The sequence below is a fragment of the Antechinus flavipes genome, chromosome 4, assembly GCF_016432865.1.
Source record: "Antechinus flavipes isolate AdamAnt ecotype Samford, QLD, Australia chromosome 4, AdamAnt_v2, whole genome shotgun sequence".
Classification (NCBI taxonomy): Eukaryota; Metazoa; Chordata; class Mammalia; order Dasyuromorphia; family Dasyuridae; genus Antechinus; species Antechinus flavipes.
The window spans coordinates 284,956,600-284,979,061 of NC_067401.1; the positions used below are offsets into that span (position 1 = coordinate 284,956,600).

General features: G+C 36.1%; 1 protein-coding gene across 1 annotated transcript in view; it reads left to right on the forward strand.

Annotated features, from left to right (window-relative positions):
• SOBP (sine oculis binding protein homolog) overlaps positions 1-21,612 on the forward strand; it is a 220,402-nt gene extending 198,790 nt beyond the window's left edge. The window contains exon 7 of the mRNA XM_051997486.1: positions 21,514-21,612. The gene's annotated coding sequence lies outside the window, so the exon portion shown is untranslated. The remainder of the gene's footprint in view (positions 1-21,513) is intronic.
• Positions 21,613-22,462: the final 850 nt, after the last annotated feature.

Consider the following 22,462-nt stretch of genomic DNA (forward strand, 5'->3'; position numbering starts at 1 on the left):
GCCACATTCATTATAGTTCTACATTATGAGGAGGAAGTATTATATAATGGAAAGAACATTGGCTGTGAAGTCAAATCCTACTTCTATCCTTTCTACCTCTGTGATTCTAAACTACATTGGTCTCATCTATAAATTGAAAGGGTTGGATTAGATGGCCTCTGATATCAAGCCTTCCTAGCTCCAAATCTGGGATCTTAGGATCCAAAAGTCCAAAATGGACTTTGAGACTTTTGTGACTAGACAGTTGACTTTGGACTGAGGAACAGTAAATGCCAAAGCATTCAAGGATATGGTCAGGAAGGTGCAGCTGAGGGATGTCTTAGTCTTGTGGGCAGACTGTTCTTAATTGGCATTCCTGGAACCATACAGAACCATCCACTACTAATATCAGAAATCTTTCTTTAGTCTCTTTTCCTTTCAGGTTAATCCTTTCCCATTTTCTATTTTTTTTTTTTTATTATCTTAAACAGAACCAAAGGACTATAGTTTGAAATCAATAACAATAATCACCTAGCAAAATAACCTAATCTTACTGAGAGGCTATTACAGAAGCTTTCCGAGATTCCAGTCAGAAGTAATTCTGTTCCTATGTGCATGATTTTCTTTTATATATTGTAGGCTGATAGGATTACAAGTGACATGAGTGTGCATACATGATTCCCTGCAGCTATAGGACAAATTAAGTTGAGATGAAGATAAAAGCACAATTTGAGAGCTGTTCCTTATCCTTAAACCTTTGATGATTGAAAGACCAATTTTGCACCTTCTATAGAATGAGGGGAAAACCTTCCCCAAATGAAGGAACAAAATGCATAAACATTTTTTCCAACTGTCCTGTCCACAAAGAATTTTATTTATAAAGGGAATAAATATCCTTTTATTTGTCTTTGTCCAAAGATGGGTTAGAGGAGCAATTTGCGTTTGTACATTTTCTGAATCCCCAAAGTTTATATTTGCCCTTTGAATAAGTTGGAATTCAGAGTTACCATATGCAAATGTATTCTGATATTCAGAAGCACTCGATTGCTACCACCACCACCACTACCACCATCACCACTAACCATTTTCCAAAGAAATGAAATATTCTGATTTAATTTTTCTTTTCAAATGAGTGGAAACGATTTGGAGCGTGAGTAACTTCATCACTCTCATATTTTCCACTCCTAGACAGAGACTGATGGTCCCAAAACTGATTCAGCAAAAATAACCCATACAATTTTTCATTTTGGGAATAGCAGTTCAGAGTATTCCTATACAATTTAAAAATCAAATGAAAATTGGCCCTTTCTCTCTCCCTGATTGTTTTTTTTTTTTTTTCCCATTCTAGACTCAAGCTATGCAGCCCTAATTCTTTAGAACTCCTGGAGACTCCTGTCCCAAGAGTTTGGTCTCTTTGGTTTTTCTCTGGGAAGGCTGGAGGCAGTGGCTGCAGGTTTGGTCCCTTGGAGTTTAATTAATAGTCAGGTCATGGAATCTCACTAACTGAAATGACTGTTTCGTGACAGAGATTTCTCCTCATTAGGGAAACCAAATATGTGGTTGTAGCATGTAACTTCTTGTCAATTTAAACTCTTCTATAGAATAGTTTGACAGAAAAGTGCTGGCTTTGCCTGTGGTGAAGTTCCTGAAGTCAAACTCCATATTCAGAAAGCTACTCTGAAACCCCCCTTCCAAAAACAAAGGGAGAAAAGACAGAGCAAAAAAAAAAAAAAAAAAAAGAAACCAGTTCAAGTATGAGCTGTTGGGGCACTAGGCCAGATGAGATTATTTAAGATCCCAATTAATTTGTTTTAGGAAATGCTAATTAGCAGCCTCATTCCCTGATTTTCAAGTATTACCTCTGGTCAGGGTATATGTGGTTGTTCAGGTCTAAACTGATGTTATTCAAAGTGGAAAAAGCCACTGTTTGACCGTTATTTGTGGACACATATAATGATTAACCAGGAGATTTTGTACGTTCCCATTGTCTCAGGTTTGTCAGCTGGGGCTTTCTAAAATTAGCCTGCCTCATGTTGGCTGTATTCATATGCTATATGTTGGCAGGATTATGAGAAGTGGTTTAAGGTAAACAATTTTGAGGCCGTGAAACATCTGGCTTTCACATAGTATTTCAGTCAGGTTTTAGTAGTACATGCAACTGGATTACACAAAACAGAAAGACAAAGTATTGACATATTTCCCTTCCTTTTTCTCTCCAAAAGGTGTTCCAATTTTGTACCCTCTCCTACCTTCTAGGACAGGTGAGCTAAACAGTAAATTCTTGTTTAGCTACATCAGAAATGGGAATTTCCTTTTTGCCCTGAGGAAGTTAATTATCTTGAGTTGAACAAATTCCAGTGTGTTTCCCAAATTACCATAAACTTTATCCTGGAAAGTAGAGCAAAAGATCTAATCCACTATTCTAAGTCTTATGTGGTATTAAAATTTTTTTTTTGAGTTTTTTCCTGCAATGGAAGTTTGTCCAAGTGATAGAATGCAAAGAGACAAACTCATATCTTTCTACAAATTCCCAGGAAAGAAGAAAAGGAAGGAAAGGATAGAGACAATTCTACTTTTCTAAAATGAGCATTCATTCCCAAATTATAGGGAAGTGCTAGCTAACATCCTGGGTTGGTGATGGGGAAATAAAGGTAGGTAATTCCTAAAATCTTGCTGTCTAAGAAGGCAATTTAATCATTTCTGTTGAAGCATTAAGAATTAGGATATCTATATGATAGCAAACCAATATTTTGAGGTCCTTCCTACCCTCTGTCCCGCTCCAAACAAATCAACATCTTGTATGTATTTTTGTTAAAGAACATGTTTCTTTATACTGAGGGGGAAGCAGACAGGAAGGAAGGAAGGGAAAGAGGGAAAGAGGAAAGGAAGAAAGGAAGGAAGGAAGGAAGAAAAGAAGGAAGAAAGGAAGAAAGGAAGGAAGGAAGAAAAGAAGGAAGAAAGAAAAGAAGGAAGGAAAGAAGGAAGGAACGAAGGAAGGAAGGAAGAAACAAAAGAAAGATAAGCCTTTGATTATAATATTTCTAGAACTTAGTTTTCCTGGTTGGCTGTTGATAAATAGCTACTAGTGGTATCCAGGCAGAACAAGCTTCCTCAATGATAGTTGAGTCATTTAAGGCCTTCCTTCTCAGAGACAGATCATACCATGGGACACAGAAGTTTGGAAGCAAACAATACTGTACAGTCTGGAATATTTACTTCATGGAGACCCAGCCCAAACACTCAGCGTTTTCCAGAACATCGTGTCAAAAAGGGTGTGCCAAAAGGAATGAAGAGAGTCATGTACTTTTTTCTTTTAATATTCTCAGCATGGAGTTTGTGCCACTTAGTTGCTATTTTAAACACAACACATGTAATTTTCAGGAAACTATTTAAGTCACATATATACTCCACATGTATAAACTATTTAATATTGAGAGTGGGTTTTTTTTTGGGGGGTGTGGTTTGGAGGATGAGGTGGAGCAAAGAAATATTGGCTTAAAAAATAATTATATTTCAGGAGAATTGAAAGGAAATATCTTAAAAGGATAAATGCTTTCCTGTATTCCTTAACCTCAACCTGAGTTTATTCTAAAGGAAAATCTGGAATAGATACTATCTCAGACTCAAATCACTAAGCACCAACTAAATATAAAATCTCTGAAAATTTGTACAGTCCCACAGAATTCTGAAAAACAACCAATTGCAGGGTGGAGTGGAAATTGATTTTATGATTGCAAATTGTAGGCAATCAGAAGGAAGAATAAACACACCCGAATGATTTCAAGGGTCAGTTGCAAGATCTTGGCTGAGATATTAGAGCCAAAAAAATCTCATGATGGTTGTAGGAATAACTTCCTACATTTCAAAACTGTTCCTAAATGCTCTAAGCTTTCATTGATGGAAAACAAACAAAGCTCTCCTTGACCACCTTTGGATTTGGTTGTTCTCAAATGGTTCATCACAGCAATAGAAATCAAAGATAAGCTCCCACAAATTAGCTGTGTTTCTCCAATGCACATCATCAGTAGGCGTCTGAGAAAGGCAAAAATGACTCCCTGAGCAGTCATGAGATCAGAGCTCCAGCCAGTGAAAACTGTTGAACTTCCCAAGTTGCTTTCCCATCCAGTCAGTTCAGGAATCTCCTTCCTCCTCTGTGCCAAATTTGGCTTCCTCCTTCTCCTTCCCAACTTCTGGTTTGCTGTTTTCTTTTGATAGCAAGCTGTGTTTTGTCTTGAATGAAGGGGAAATAACAATGCCAGGCCAAAAGTATTGAAGAAGCAGGCAAAGAGGAGAAATACAGTTACTTTGTAGACATATATGCTGTAAAAGATTGACCTGAACTCTGGAAATATAGTGTAAAAATGTATCTCTGGCTCATTTGCATGACTGTATTTCCTCCAGACATGTTTTTGGTATTTAAAATGAATGGTATTCCTGTACAACATGTGTCTCAATTTGTAATGATATCCTCCTTGCAGCTGGCTTAGTTCCCCAAATGTTTCTAAAATGTTACTGTCTTAAATTTGAGCCAACCGACAATAAGAAATTATCGAAAAGCCAAGTGGCTGAACTGCATTTGTTGAAAGAAGAGGGGGTGGGGTGGAAAGCTATATTTCAGCTTTTGACTCTTGTGTTGGAAATTTAGACTGTGTAATATAATCTTCCTCTGTGGAAACCTACACACACACTTTTAAAATTGTGCAGATTGGATGTTGTGAGGGCAAAAACTATCAGGTTTAAGTTTCTCTGCAAAGTTCTGTGTGCCATCAACATACTCTTTTGATATTTTAAGCCTATATTTAGAGCAATTGCACGATACTTGGTACATATGCAGTTAAATGTAAAACTTTGTCATTAAGATTTGTTCAATGCTTACATTTTAAATATTTATAAGCTCTCATAACCATTGAAGCTGCTATTTTAAAGTACCTTGTCCAAAAAAACCCTCTCCCCCCAGAATACTGTAATCTGGTGACATCTGAACATTATTACAGATGATATGCGATGAGATCACCATGACATGCATATATGCATACATGGATCCCATGTGCTTTTGGTTTAAACTCAAGTGCTGTTTTTGGCAGTCCAATTCATTAACAATTTTTTTGTAGAAATTGTCATACCACAGAGTTGCCACTGATAAAAGTTTGGATTTTTTTTTTTTTTTGCTTTTTTTCCCCTACTAGCTCCTCAAAAAACAAAACATGAAGATGTGAAAATCACAGATTCTTATGGAAAAATCCCACTTCCTTCTTCTCTCTATAATGGATACTTAGGACTTTTCTTTGGAAATAAGTTAGGAACTCACCCTTACCTAGTTGTGAAATGGCTTATGTTGCCCTCTTTGGCAAGTTTTTATAGGGTTTTTGTTTTGTTTTGTTGTTGTGTTTTGGGTTTTGTTGTTGTTGTTGTTGTTGTTGTTGTTGCTGCCATATAGACCAGGTCCTTTATTATACTGTCAACTGAAGAACTAGTCTTTGTCATATCTTTGTCATAAAAAACTCGACTTATTTGTAGCCCTCATAAGAAGACAAGGGGGTAGGGGGATTTTTGCCAAGCTTGGTATCCGCTTAAACTTCGGAGGTTATAAATTTCAAACTGACCTCAGGCCTCTGAGGTTCGAGTTATTTTATGACTGGCAAAGTATGACTTTCTGGTCAGGACAAGGAGTAAAACAGCTTAAGAAAAGGGCTCATAAAGTTTCTTGGACATCTAATAGCTCTTACCAAACAACATTTTGATGAGTTAAGTGTAAATGAGTCAGAAACATATAGATTAAATTTCCCTTAAAATACACATGGGTTTAAAAATTAAGGCCAAAGTGCTTGGCAAAATGCATTTTAGTTTTTGCCAAACCGAAAATGTTTGAAAAATAGTTTGAGCTATTTTCCAAACCAAAAATACATCCAGGTTCCACTGTACCTCCCATTTAATACTATGGAACCTAAACATGAGAGACATAATAGCTCTTTTTCTATGATTTAAGGTTTGATCAACATTATCTATCAAATAATGATAGAAAAACTATACTTGAATATTTTGGAAGGAAAGGAAGAGGGTAGGTGGAGAGGGGGAGTGACTTTGCGCAGGAAATGAAGATTAAGAGCCAGTGGTTTGGAATTCTAATTCTGATTCTATTACTTCCTCACTGTCTGAGTCACAGTCATTCTACCTCAATTCTTCACCTACTCAAAAAGAAAAATGCTCATATTTAGAATGTTCCCTAGATTAATTTCAAAGTTAAAACTTTTTTAATCAAGAAAACACAAGATGTAGTGAATGTGGGGTCACAAGAAATGAGTTTAAATCTCCCAGTTGACATTTAATATCTCTCTGACCCTGGACAAATGATTGGCTCCTTTGGGCCTTAATTTATTCATTTATAAAATTGGACAGGTGACCTCTGAGGTCTGTTTCAACTGTAGATCTGTGATCCCCATCATGTAGCCGATTTTTGCTACGTAATAGACAATTAATAGAAGCTTATTAGTTGAATTGATTCCATGAGAATTAAATAATTCCATGAAATCCAGATCTGGCTAATCACAAAGATCCTGTTTTTACTGATTTGATGCTGCTATTATTTTTTTTTGGGGGGGTCTATAAAGAAAAATGCACTAAGTAGAAAAGAGACAACATTCCCAACAGGGTCTTCATGACCTTCATTTGATCCTCTAGGAAAATCAAGAAAATTTAACAAGTCAATTATATTTATTTAGCAATCCTAGCTTCCTAGTTAGGCATTTGGTACCTGGCATATATTAGGTGCTTAATAAATGTTTATTGACTGACAGGCTTTGAGGCTTAGCTTCATCTCTACCTCTTTTGAAAGAGGCCTTTCCTCATTTTTCCAGTTGCTAATGCTCTTCTTGACCCCACCTCAATGATTTTATATTTATCTGTATACTTGTCTTCTCCTCCTAACTGGCACGTGAGTTCCTTAAAAATGGGAATGATCTTATAACAGTTCAAGGGAAACCCCAAAATGTTGGGATTCCAGATGGGTGTCATGACATGTCTCAAAAGAATTTGCAGGCTCAGATCCATCTCTAACTCAAGGGGCAAAGTTTATTACAATTGTAATGCCAATATAAATTCCAAATGAAGTTAGCAAAGAGCCAGGAGCAGGAAGATAAATTTATTGGGAAAAGTTAGAGAAACCAGGTGCTTCATGTCACTGATATGCTAATTTTATGGCTTAGAGGTGGAGTTGAGGAGTGATCAGATTCTGACTTTGTGTATAGATGCAGTACCCATAGTTCCCTGGGCAGAGCTCTTGGGAAGCTTCAGGAGGTGTGTTTTTAGGCCTGAAATAGCACTAGGTCAAGTGGTAGACACCCAATTTTGTTCTGCGCCTGCATTAACTTTAAACACCTCATTATTGCTGCTCATTAGTTTCAGAAACTCTGTTATCATTGACCAGCAGGCTGTTATCTCACAGCCAGCAATATTTGTGACCTTAGTATCCTGGTCATATAGAGTATAGTGGAGCAGACTAGCCTAGGGGAAGAAATATATCATGTCTAACTACATCATTCCCAAGACCAGGTCGGCTTTAAGGTTATTGCTATTGCCTTCCTAAGGGCTGCACCACATCATTTTATTTTTTTAAAATTTGTATCCTTAAGACCTAGCACTGTGCCTGGAACCTGGAGGATATTCAATAAATCTTTTGGGGGTTGAATTTAATCTGACAATACACATTGTCAGAGGATATATGAGGGGGGGAGGGGAAGACAGTTAGAACAGAATCTACATGAAACAACTCAAATATCAGTTTACAAAACAATATATCAATAGATATGAATGAATCTGGCTGGTTCCTTCCAGGTTTCAATCTAGATACAGTATCTGAGACTTGAGAGGATGTGTATTTAGTGTGGTTAATTCTGGAAGACTTCTTGAGGAAGATTTGAGTTAGTTTTTAAAAAACGATGTGAGGCATGAATTAGTGGACAGAAAGGGGAAGTGGATAATGGGTTTAGAATCAGAAATAAACATCTGAACTCAGGTGTTCCTGATTACTGATCCAAATTTTCTTTCTACTATGCTATCTTTAAAATCTGGGAAATCCAATGAATGGGGATAGGTTTCAGATTTCCCTTAGATGGAAGCAGAATCTGAGCTTTGTCAGCTCAGTGATACAAAGATTTTTGTGCATAGTAGGAGATAAGAGTTTGTATTTTATACACAAGATATATTTGAGAATATTGCTTGAGGGCAGGAACTGATTTGTTTTTGTCTTTATATTTAAATAGCCTAGCTCAGTATCTGTCATGTGGCCATTTATCTTTTGTTTGATGGGGCAAAATGGAGCATATTGAAATTTGTAATGGAGGACCATTGTTCTATCACCCATGTCTAGAAGAGGTAAGAGTAGGGCGAAATTGGCACTATGGATGCTTACCGAGGCATTTTAAAGAAAGGCTAATTGTCAATGGTCAACTCAAAACATTGCAGAATTTTTTCACCAGGATACAAGGGAGGAAAGTTGCCACATGCTATGTTTTAAATAAGTTGTATAATCACAGTCACCATGTGGGAGAAAGTTCTTTTCCTTTATGCCTGTGAGTGGGCCTGGGGGCACTCAATGACACAGCATGGGACCTGGAGGGCTGTGCAGAACTTTCTAACCACTCATTAGAGGCCAAGGCCTGGCCCAGTACCAGACTGCCACAGAAACAGGTGCAACATTTGTCTGAAAAGCAGCTTTAAACTTCTCCCACACTCATGTCAGCTTTAGGCTCCCACAGCTCCTCCAAGCTTTCCCCTGCTGGGAGAATGCCGAGCCAGGCTGGGTCTGCTGGCACAGAGATCATCCTGGGGAAGGGCCAAATGCATATACCACCACAGTCATTTCTAATAGGAGAGGATACCATTCAGGAATGAGAAAATTGACGTATATCTAGGGGATCATAGGGGGATCTGAGACCCAAACTGTCCATTTTTAAAAGATACCTGGAGTCAAAGCTCAGGTTGGCATGATGTTATTGGAGTCATGGAGTCACTGATCCAGTTTCTCTTAAGACTTGATGTTGTTGCACAAAGTAATTTTGGAAGCTGCATTAACTTTTTAGAGCCTACCTTTCAATTTCCTTCAACCCTAGAGACCCCTAGTTTCTGAAGCTTTCATGTGTATCTAAATTACTGTATGAAAGTAGCAATAGACTTCTCTTGGGATGCCTGTGTTCCCAAAAATTAAACAGTTGTTTTACTGGGTCAGACACATGCTGCATCCATCTCATTTTTGTGTCTCTGGAACACTGTAGAAGAATGGTTGGGATTTAGGAATATACCTTAAATTATTTTACTAATTTTCCTAATACATCTAGAAAGTAGGTAGAAGATAAAGATTTCTAAGTATTTCACAGCTGGCAGAATCATTGAATCCACTGAATGGATAAAAAAAAAAAATAGAGTTAGAGGCCATTCTATGCCACAAACTAAATTAGATTTACAGATTCTCAGTTGTCACCTAGATTAAAGGCATCAAAGAGATGGCCCCCAAATGTTGCCTTAACCAAAATAAATAAAAATATTATAAAACTTAGACAATATTAATATGTGGTTTTCTAAGTCAGAATTCATCTTGCAGTCATCTTTATGTATAGGTTAGTGGTGAGTTGCCACCATTAATCCAGACCAGTCAATACTTGAGGATATTCCCAATAAATGTTTTTCTAAACTCTGGCTTCCATTCATGTCTGAGATAATTGCATTTGGGGATTTTATTTTTGAGCAGCTATAACTATTAGGAAATTTTCAGATCTTAGAGTGCTTATCTGACTTTCCCAATAGGAAGGAGCACGAGACTAAAGTACTTTGCTAACTTATCCCTGACAATGACCAGAGTTATATTTTTCACCATACATTTACATGTTCCTTATATAACCCATCTTATTTCAAACAAGATATCAATTTCATTGTGCCTCTGAAAAGTAACAAGGCTGATTGGACAAAAAAATGCTACATTTCTCATTTCTTTGGCTGATTTAGGGTCAAAATAGTTTGTCTTCCTAGGGTGTTGGGGTCCAAATGACATAGGAAAAAACCAGAGTCAAACGTAACACAAAATTACTTATGGTTTGATTTAATTAATGGCTTGATTTAAACATTGTTGGGACTGCCCAAGTCAATAATATCACTGATCTGAAGCTTTTTCAATCTTTTCTCACCATAGACCCATGGTATTTGAATGAGACCTCAATTATCCAAAGTGACAGTTTGGAAAGGCAGCTTCTTGATGCAAAGAGCAGGGGGCAGGCCAGAAATGAATTTTGAGTCCAGTTTTCCCAATTTGTGGCAGTTAATAAGTTATGTAAATTGGCTTAGGCCTTCTTATCTTTCTGGATAAAATGGGAATAGCTGCTCCTATCTACCTCATAGAGGTAGGAAGGAAAGGAAATAATATAGTTAATTAAATTCAAGAAAAAAATAGGTGTTTTGTTAGAGGACAGAGATACAAAGACAAAAACAATCTCTTCCTTCAAGGAGCAGAGGATGGGATATAGTTATTATACAAATAAGTAAATAAAAAGTACATATTAAGTAATAAGAAAATATGAAACAATGGCAAGAAGGAGATAATGGGGATCAGGAATGGTGTAACAGCACTTGAACTTTACTTTGAGGGAATCTAGATATCAGATAATTCATGGAGCTGGGGATCAGAAGACTAAATTTCTAGCCTATTCTTCAAATAATAATAAAAAATTATATATTACTTAAAATTTTAGAAAGTACTTTCTTCACAACAATCCTGTGAAGTTCCTTTGTGATGAAAGAATATCATATGACTCATTAAGTACTTTAATTCCCCTTATTTGTGAATTGGTCTTGCCATCAACCTTTAGTAGATAGATAGCATTGTCCAGAATGTTTATTCTGATACTATCACATACTTTTAGGGAAAAGACAGAAGTAGGGTTCGGTAATCCAAGTCAGAGCTCAGTTAAACTAAATATTAGACAATGTAATATATGGGAGGAAAAAATGTCTTTACAGCTAGAAACTTGAGTTCAAATCCCAGTTGCAAAGCTTCTCAGTTGCATGACTTTGAACAAATCTTGAACATAATCTCTGTGGATGTCAGTTTTGACATCTATAAAATGAGGAAGTTGGAATAGATATCTTTCAAGTTCTTGATAGTTCTAAATTCTGTGATTCTGCAAGTGTGGAAAAAGAGTAGCAGGCAAAGGGAAAGAAAGAATTTAAAGTTCCCCATTAGTGGCAATAATAAACTATAACCCATCCTTATAAGAATAAATATAGTGCCATGTATGTTGTAGACACTCAATAAATGTCTGCAGAATGAGTGAATAAAGAAAACCTTTGTCTCAATTAGCTAGCAGTGCTACCTAAACCAGTAATTGCAGAATATTAAAGATGTAATTTGTTCAGTAAAGGTTTTTATGTGATGGTCATTTTACTGCCCAAAGTGTTGGCTTAGAAAGCTTTCTAAAAGGGAAATTACCAGGAAGGAGAGAAAGGAAGGAGGAAAGCAAGGAAAAAAGAAAAAAGAGATTAGGAGGGAGGAAAAAAAAGAAGGAAAGAAGGAAGAAAGGAGAAAGAGAGGGCAGAAGGGAAGAAGGAAAGAAGAAAGGAGACAGTGAAGGAGAAGCAAGAAAGAAGGAAGAAGCAACTAAAATTAGTATAATCATAATACAATATTTGTTATTGGAGATAATTCCAAGATCTATCTTACCTATCTTTTTGATAGGCTATCACTAATCCTGTAGAACTTAGATCAATGCAGCTTGAAAGCCACAGTGAAACTGACCTTTGCCCCTCCATCTCTCTTGCCCCTTGCCCTGTCTTTGTGTTTTTTTCCCATTTGTAGACCTGTTGAAAAACAAGAGGAATGTTTTTCATTTTCTTTCATTAACCACTGACCTAATTAGAAGAAAATGTTATTTCATTCCCTTTATTTCACACTCACCATCCCATCTAAGCCCAATTTTTAAAATACTGATATTGACTACTGAAAAATAATTTATTAATCAGCAAGAGAAAAAAAATTCATGGCAAGTCTTTATAAATCAGCTCTTTCAAAGAAGAGCTTAATGTTGAGCCTATTATCAGAGATTTCATTGGGAGTTTTATCAGGCTGCACAGATGGTCTTAAGCTTTGTGATTTGGGAAATCACCTGTGGATACCCTAGAAGAGTTTAGTCCTCCATGAGACTCCTGATTGTCCCAGATAAACAACACTGGTATAATCAAAACTTAATGGCTTGATTTAAACATGTTAATTGATGGTTGGGACTACCTAAGTCAATGATATTACTGATCTGAAGCGTTTTCAGTCTCTTCTCCCTACAGACCCAAAATATTTAAATGAGGACCTCAGTCAAAAAGTCCCAACTATTTATTGAGTACCATGGAGGTATGCAGTAGTATAGATTTTTCAGGGAATGGGAGTCCATATTAATGATCATAGGGTAGATGATCTCTGCCCTAACGAAACTTAAAATGTAAGTTAACAATGTGAGATAACCTAGTGTAATAGGTAGAAAGCTAACCTTGCTATTAAGAAGATTCAGAATTTAAGTTGTGTCTTTGATGAATAGTGGTTGTGTGACCCTAGGCAAAATACTCTTAGTGTTTCAGGCAACTTTATAAGACTATCAATTACAAAATAATTGCTGATCTACATTGAAAGAGAAAGTTAACTTACCTAGAGTTCCCTACCCCAATGAAATCACAAATCTAGACCAAACAAACAAAACCAACCGTTTCCTATTCCCAACAATCAAAACTACCACAACAACAATAGCAACACATCCTACGAATTAAAAGAAATCTTTATTATTCTTGTGTAAGTGCCATTTGAGTCTTTTAAGTCTTATCTGGGCAGTATGCTTGAAAAGCAGAAGGCACCCAGAATCTTTGATTAAACAGACATCAATTTCTTGTTGCTATTCACTCCACAGACTCCCCTGTGACTTTTGTATATCTTGAAGTTCCTTGATCATAGTCTGACAAATTGGCAAATGATCCTGGGCTGATCCTCATCATAGATCATAGTCATGTGCTGAGTAGAAAAAAGAAATCCCTGAAAAAGATCATGAGGTCGTTTTGGCTAGATGTCTTATTTTGGCTCTCCCACCCTTCTCTTCCTTTACTGATTGTGAAAAAGATTTGACCTTTCTTCTGTTTTTCATGGTCACTATCTAGGTATTATTGAAGATCTCTAATTAATAGTAAGGGACACCAACATAATAAAATGTTAGTCCTTATGGCTCAATTTTTCTCTTTAATAGAGACTAGAGGTAGAGACTCTGCTTTTCATGTGGGGAAACCTTTTCAATCTCTTCTCACCATCGTCCTAAGATACTGGTTCCAAGCAGGAGTGGGACTAGACCATGAAAGAAAATTATCAAAGTTCTTTGAGTGGAAGGATGAATCACTATTGTGCTGGCAGGCTAAAGAAGGAAAAAATTGATTGGAGGAGGCTTCTTGGAGGAGATGGACCTTAGCCAGTGATTTTAAGTATATCAAGGATATTTTTCATGAATGAAATACATTTTTTCTCTTTTTAGCCTTAACATTTATGTTAATGGTTAATGGTTAACATTTAGCTGTAACTCCAAGATTTTTTGGGAGTCAATCAGCTCAGACAAATACAAGGATAGTAATGTGTATCTTATAATGTGTTTTTTTTAAAGTAATAAAAAATTGGTCATATTGTTGTCCTTTATAACTTCATGAAAAGAAGGCTGAAAAAAATCTAACTAAAAACCATCACATTCAGCAACACTTGGTCTCCTTGTTAAGTAAAGAGCCAAGAGCAAAATAGATTTAGAATATAAACTTGTTTATAAAATTGTACAGAGAAGGATGGTGGAAAATTATAATCAACATCATTTCATAAAGCAATGAGAAATGATGGAGGGGAAAATGACTATATAGAAAACTCAATGAGAGACCCAATTAAGTCAGATCATCTGAAAAAAAATTTAAGAATGAGAGTGAAAGTAGGATAGCAAGCAGATAAAAAATAGAAAAGATCTTGTCAAGATTTCTCTTAAAAAACCCTTTTGTGTCAATGAAAGTAAAACCACCACATTTTGTCTTCACAGCTACTAGTATTTTATATGGGAAAATAGAAAGTACACTAAAGAAAACAAAAATGGGAGGTTCAGCTGGGTCAGACCAAATATATATCAAAGAGAATTGTGCTAAAGATGACACAATTTTGAGGATATTGAGGGATCAATTCCTACAACATCTGAAAGAAGGGGAAAAAAAACATCAAGTGGTTAGGGGAAAAAAATCAATATATTCTTACTCCCCAAACAAGAGGATCAAGAGGATATCAAGAGGAGATCAGTAATTTCTAATCCAGCTGTCTAGTTCTATGAAATCTTGGTGAAAATAGACTCCTCACATTTTATGGGCATCCTTGATGAAAATATGAAAAGAGAACAGGTAGACTTTTACAAATGACAGTATACATATTTATAGTCATACAAATCAGTCAACAAATATTGATTAAGCACTTACATGTACCAGGCACTTCACTAAACTTTGGGGATACAAAAAAGACAAAACATTCCCTGTCCTCAGAGAGTAGAAAACATAAAACTTCACTGTTGTTTGTTGATTTAAAAAAAAGAAAATTTGTTTTTGTAGAACTAAATGCACTTTAGACCTTCAATAAGGGGTCTCCTCAAAACATATTAACATCATGCACAATTTTTGATAGATTTTATGAAATGTGTTAGCTAATACTGTGCTAGTAATACAGTGTATCATTCAAAAGGAAGAAAGAGTCTCTAGAGATAATGAGGCTTTCCAGATGTTCCTATCTATGGATAACAATGTACTTACTGATTTCATCAAGCCCTAGAATATTAATTCAGTTCAACAAGCATTTATGAAGCTCGTTCTCTGTGTTAGATCCTCCCTGTGATAGATATTAGAGATAAAAGCAAAACAGATCTTGTCTGCAAGGAGCCTATATTCTACTTCTATGTGGAATTTGGAGCTGGGTAGCAACAGGCACACAGGTAAATATAAAACAAATATGTAATGATACAAAGTAATTCTATTGGGAAAGGAGAGCAATAGTAACTAGGGGTTTCAAGAAAGTCCTTATATAGAAAATGACACTTGAGGTAAGCCTTAAAGTGAAATAGGGATTATAAGAAATAGAATTGGGGATGGGAAAGCATTCTAAGCATGGGAGATATATTATATGGACACAGAGATACAAGAGTTGTCTATAGAGGACAGAAAGTAAGCCAGTGCAACTTGAATATGAAAATGTGTAAAGGGGAGTAAGGTAAAATCTGTCTGGAAAGTAGGTTGGATTCAGATTGAGAAGGTTTTTAAATGCCACAGTAGTTTGCATCTTATCCTAGAATCTATGGGAACCATTGAAGCTTCTGGAGCATGGGAATAACATCATCTCCAAAATGAGATCCATAATTACTCAAAAGAGGTCATTCTTATTATCCACAGTGGAAAAACAAAGTGGATGAAGAATGTCTATTTTCCAGACTGTGATATACAGTTGGTTGGACAGCCCATAGAGTTCTTCCATCGGTACCTAAATCTTGGACAAATACTACAGATGCACTATGAGGTGGACGTAGAATTGAATAGGAGGAGGAGTGCAGGCTGGATTGCATTTGGGAAACTGTGCAGCACTTCCAGAGATCCCAAGCTTCTTCCTAAAAGAAAGTTCCATCATTTCAACACCTTTATTCTTCTGGTGAGGCTATATGGCCACAAATCATGGGATGCCAGAAAATCTGAGGAATCAAAATGGGGTTTGCCCAGAGGGCAATGGAGAGATGCATGGTGGGTAGAAATAGAATACAGCATCTTAAACAATGACAGACTGCATGCATGAAGTAGCATTAAAAATCATCAAAGGGATGTATTGTCAGCAAAAGAAATGGGCTGGTCATGTAAAAAATGTGAAAAATGACAGGTGGGACAGCCAGAATGTTGCTCTGAACTCACATAATACCAGGAGATCTAAAAGAAAGCCTTTTTGCAGGGCACCTCCCTTCTGTGGAGGATTTCTAGGAAGACACAGATAGGCATCATATTGAAGAGATCTTAGCTTAATTGCAGTATCTAGCCCATTACTATTTCTTATGTTATCAAAGGTAAGGAGTCATCACTCCTCTACAGTAATTTCTTGCAAGTGAAAAAGGGATACAAATGAAGAGGAGATGCTGAAAACACACTCCCCTCACACTCTCTTTCTCATAATATATTTGCCCAGAACTTGTTTTATCTGAAATAGAATTTTTGATTCCACAATCCAGAAGAAATGATTAAGCTTTGTGGCAATTTGTACATCATTCAGAAAGCAAGTTTGGCTGGATTATCATCAGCAATGTTGCATTAAAATGTCAGATGGTATCTTAATGTGAGATATGTGATCCTGATCTGTGATTTCAGTGGTGTTAGGAATTCCAAGTCAGGAAACTCCATTTTCCAAAGCAATTTAGCTACTGATTTCAATTTCAGTCTATGTTAGAGGAAAGACTTGAACTGAGGTTTTTCTGATGTCAGAAACTGGATTTTTATCCACTGTGCCATGGTTTTTCTTTATAAATTCAAACAGTAGCAATGCTTATAATTACAATAATAATTGACATATAGATAGTATTTTTTGAATTTGAAAAGTTTTATAAATAAATATGTAAACAATAGTGCCAGGCATCTCAACACTTAAATAATGCCTAAATAATGTCTTTAGGTTTACAATGGTCCCAAGGAAACGGGTCCCCTCAGTGAAAGATAGGCTTAGCCAGGCATACAATTTAGTGATATGAGACTCTTTGAAAATTAGACCTCTATATGGAGGTCTTAATACACAGCTATTTATGTTTGTTGTCATTTTGTATGTGATGTATCTATGGAGTTAATACACAGCTACTTATGTTTGTAGTCATTTTTTGTGTAATATATCTATGGAGTTGATACACAGCTACTTATGTTTGTAGTCATTTTGCATGTGATATATCACTTTTATCCAAAGATCTCAAAAATGTTGCTCACTTTTTTTCATGGGACGATTCCCATTGACATAGATAAGGAAACTGTGGTTTATTGAGCAATCATTCTTATAAGGGCATGCTACAAAGGCAAAAAGATAATAGTATAAATTAAAGATCAAAAATCTCTTGCCTTCAATACTTTCTTAAAAGCATCACAAAACTGTGCAAAGAATAGTGAATTAGAAATCAAGAGACCAAGGTATGAATCCCAGTTTTCCTATTAACTGGCTAGGTAATTTACAAATCCTATCTGGCCTTCTCTTTCCAAATCTGGAAAATAAGGGGTAGGAAATAGTTGATCGCTGGGGTCCCTTTCAGCTCAGACATTCCACAATGCTTTCCCTCACTTCTATGCTAGCCTTGCTTTCCAAATAGGTACACTTCCAGATGTGGTCTTTCTTCGTTTACACCACACAGACAATCTGTTCAGTAACAACAGCCCTGCTTATCATCAAGAAGGGATCTGACCTCAACCAAGCAGAGCCTCAGAAGGCTGAAATAAGCTTGGCTTCCCTCCCAACCCCAGAAATGGCAGCTACAGAAAGGGAGTTTTGCTGCCACCATCCGGCCCCTGGGGTTGTCCCTGACATAGGAAACGTGTAGCCAGGATGAAGGAAACACAGCCTAAATTGTCTGCTCGGCTATTCACTTAAAATAAGCTGTGTGTGAGGAAGCTTTCAGAGCAGCAGGAGTTGGGGCTGCAAAAATAGATGTACGGTGCAGCTGCACCCTTTGCAACTTTCAGGGAAAACACATATTATTTACCAGACAATAATAGATACCAGAGAATAATCATGATTATTATAGCGTTTGTGACGGCGAATGCTATAGTTAGGGTTCCAAAATGGCTTTCATTATTTTGCAGTCATTTATAAATGTCTTGAATTTTTTTTCCTTCTAGTAGGCTGATGCTTTCCATGTTTAATGTCTGTCTAAAAGGTAAATTTGAACATTCAGAAACTTATTTAACATACTCTTCTTTGGGAGTGGAGGGAGAGAGAGAGAGGAGGGGGCAGAAGAAGAAGAAGAAAGAGGGAAAAAATTTAAACATGAATCTCAGAATACTAAAAAAGAAACTGCAGCATCATTAAGAAAACAATCCAAAATAGTAGCCCCTAGGAACTTTTAAATAACTCCATAATTAATTAGGCCTAAGGTTTGAATAAATATGACTTACAAACAAAATAAGTTTGAAAACCTTACATCTAAGTTCTTTCTCCTCCTCTTTTCCTCTTCTTTTTGCTTCTTTGCCTACTTTGTTGTGGTTATCATTATCATCATTAGAACAAAAATTAATATGTGTCCAATCCAGTGACACACCTACCTCTGATACTAGCTGTGGGATCCTGAATGTATCACTCAATTCCCATGTACCTCACTCAGGTAATTCTCTGGAACTTATCTACTAGATTTCCACACTGATGAAATCACAGATCTTTTTTGTATGCTATTACAAAGTTCTATTACATATATTATCTTATTTGATTACTATAATAGTTCTGATAAGTAAGCAGGAAATGTATTACTATCCCCATTTTGTATATGGGAAATAAACCTAGAAAGGTTAGGAGTATATAGTTGTAAGTCTCTCAAGCAGCAAGTTCTAGAAAGGAGAAAGAATAAAAAGATGCCTTTTATTCTTAATTAGTTCAAATCAATTCAATTCAATAAACATTAAGCATATTCTAAGTGCAACCCATTACACTAGACTAGACTAGAGGTTACAAATACAGAATCAAGTCCTTGACCTCAAGAAGTGTATAGGGTGAGGATGCACCAGGAACAAAAATATATAAGTACAAACTATATCAGTTTATATTCTTCCAGATGCTAATACTGGCTCCCTTCAAAAAGAATTTAATTTAATGTTACATTTTCTTATTTTTAATTATGAACTCAATTAACAAACACAAAAGTTGAAATATAGAAAGAGGAACCAAAAGAGTGCTGGATAGAAGATAATGAACTTCTGTAATGATTTTTAAAGTGTTTAACAAGGTAGTTTAAAAAAATGCTATTTTTATGATTACTTCCAAACTGTTTTTTTTTTTTTTTTGGTCCTGTAATGTTTTTTTGTAGTGATGCTTTGATGATTTGCAGTGTTTTTGGGGAAAATGATACTCTTTTCTTCATTTTATTTAAATCTTTCTCACATTTCACCAATTTACCCTTTTCCCCTATCATCACCAGATAGAGTTCCCCTATCACCACTTTTGAAACAAGTAAGTCTATTCAAATAAATAAATCAGCACACTGGTCATATCCAAAAATGCATATCCTATTCAGTACTTCTACAGGTGAGAAGTCATCATGACTAATATAAAGTCATGATTGGTCACTGCACTGATAGATTTCTGAAGATTTTAATACTTTTTTTAGCCTATTATTTGTACCAGTATTCCCAGTCTCCTCCAAATTCTTTATATTTATCATTTCTTCCACTACTGTCTTTTATTATGTTCCAGTATCCCGAGGAATAGTGATTTTTATAGACAAACTTTGTCAAGGGAATGTTTTTCAGTTATCTTTTCAGAATCAAAACTCTGCAAAGGGAAATGACTCAGTCTCATGGTTCAATTCCTCTTACTCTTCCCATTTTCTTTTCTTTGCAGCTTTTTCTTCTCTTTCTCCTTATAAAAACAGTAAAAGTCACATGAAAGATATATGGCTACACAATGTGATAGAATGTCTACACTTTTAGAACCAACTGTGCCAGATAAAAACTTTTCATGCCTGGGTGACTCTAGTTATATTTGTGGTGTTTTACATTTTTAATTTGGCAATTAAATATACATCTTAGAAGTGCATACAATGCTGATGATTTAGTATTACTCTGGGAACTCTGGCATTTCCTACCACAGTGCACGTTTAAATTTCCAACTTGCTGTTAGCAAGTATCAAGAGCCATATTCCTACCATTCTCATTAACACATTGAGTAGACATTGTACAAAGGATGTACTTAAACTTGGTCCTTCCCCAATGGACTTTTTTTAGCTCTCTTAAATTCATTCTAATTTCTTGTTATAACCACAATGAAGTTTTTGTTAGTTCTAACAATATTCTCCACAGTTGTAAAGATTTTTATAAGCCTTCTACCTCCACTTCATATTACCAAAACTTTAGCTGGGAATGTTTTTGATATCCTCATTTGTGAACATTTAAAAAAAAAAACTTCACTGTTGTATGGATGAATAGAAAAATACTTTTTCCTTCCTTTCCTCTCTCATTCTTCCTTTTTTCCCTCTCTCATGCCCCTTCCTTTTTTTCTTCCTATCTTCCTTTCTTAAATGCATATTCTTTATTTTGACATTCTACCAAAAAGACAAAGTGGTACAATGGGAAAGAATATTGTATTTGAATTTAGAAGACCTGGCTCACTTCTTCCACTGACTCTATGTTGGCAAGTCATATAACATAAATAGCCTCGGTCTACACATCTGTAAAATTATGGAGTTGAACTTGATAACCTCTAAAGGAATCCATCTCCTATTCTATGAAACTCCATCTAATGCATATCTGTAATCCTAGCCACAACAGTCAAGCAAAATGAACTGCTTTAATTCTAAACTGATCATTCAGATACTCAGCTGATGATCAGTTTAGAATTAAAGCATTATAGATATATAAAAATATAGAATTAAAATAAACCAATAAGAACGAAGATCCAGGAATCAATTTCTGTGCTGGATAGGCATTTCTAAGTAAGTCAGATTTCAATCCAAGATTGGGGATCAAAGAATCCCACAAAAGCTTGTCCTCATGCTTTCAGAGGGCTTCAGAAAGGTTATTTTTCTCCAATCCTACCTGTTTGTTTTTGAAATATAAAGATGTGAATGGCTCATCTCCTCAAGGAAAGAGCTAGAAAAAGAAAGGTATGAGTGGATTGATTGAGTAAATTTGGCGTCTGAACTTTGATTCATTCATTCCTACCACTGGGGACATCATACCATCTGTCTGAGAAGCCTTTTAAGAGGTGTGTCTCCATGTAGGTTATTACTTCACTTGCTATAAAGAGCATCATTGCTTTATAACAAACGCCCCAGAGTGAGTTTTTTTTGCTTAGTAGGAAGGATTGTAGAAGTAGTAGAAGGAACTTTAGAATCCTAATTATGGTTCTGTCACTATTTGGAGGCATAGGATCAATCTGAAGACCTCAGCTCACTCAATGTGAAATAAAGTGGAAAACTACAAGCTATTGAGTTGAAATAAGGCACATGGCCATTGGTTAAGAGATATGAATTGTATGTATGTATATATATTAGAATGTTCTAAAAGAGACTCAGGTTTAGAGAATTAACTCAGTTAGTCATGTGAAATTGGTGACACTGACTTTTAGCTGTCCTGGAAATGAGATTCACAGAGCAAGTCATGTTTACTTAGTTATCAGCAGCCTTCTTAGCACAGAGGGAACGAATTGAATGTCTGTTGCCTTACTTATACCTATGCTCTCATTTTCTGGGAGTGGTTCCTTTATAATGTATTCTGACTGGCTTCTTTTTCTCTGTTTTTCAGGAATACTCACTCACAGGGTACCTTGCATGGAGAAAGGGAGCAGAGCAAATCATGTCACTCCACCAAATGACACCAGCTGGTCAGCTCACCACCCCTCTGGCTAAAACTCAAGTAAATAAAGCAGCTTCCTGTCATTAAGCGTCTTGGAGGAAGCTGCTCTCCCATGGTGGCCTCTGGCCCAAAAGAGCCAGCACATCTTGGACCCACCAAGCCTGCTCAGCATTCCTGCTGCTGCCACCTCTTCTCATCCCCAGAAGAACTTAAGGATTTTGCCCATGGTTTAAAACAAGACAAAACAAAAACAAAAACAAAAAAAAAAAGCACCAATAAACCACAAGGACCAATGTAGGTACTTTTCCCTCTCTGTCTTCAAGGCTCAGAAATGTGAGACTGAAAGATGATATGGATTTTTTTAAAAAAAATTTTGTCTTTTCAAAAACTGCTGTGGTTTTGCTGCTACACTAAGAATTGTGATTTGCATTGTACGGTTTTGGACCTATACTATTCACGTTTTGGTGGGGGAAAGGGAGTCAACTGGAGTCACAACGCTTCAGGGTCATCTCTAGCCTACCCAGGATGCACTTTTAAATGAAGAGTTAGAATATTTTATTGGCTAATATACTTTTTCTTGTTATTTTTACAAAGGCCACCTTTATCCTTTTTAATGCCATATTTTCAGTGTTACACTTTTATGGGTTTTAATTTTTGATTTGACAGATGTAAGAAGCAGCATGAATAGTTTATACTGTGGTTTTTCAGAGACGGAATGCCAAGAGAACTCAGTAAATGTTTATTCTTCTCAGCTTTCTCTTTAAATTCCCCTAAATAGCGCCCCATTTGGGAACAGAGCAAGAGTGTTGAACTAAAGACCAAAATTCCCTCAAGGTGTAAAATAATATGAGAGGAATATTTGCTGGGCGTCACGAAAGACTTGGATGAAATTTCAGCC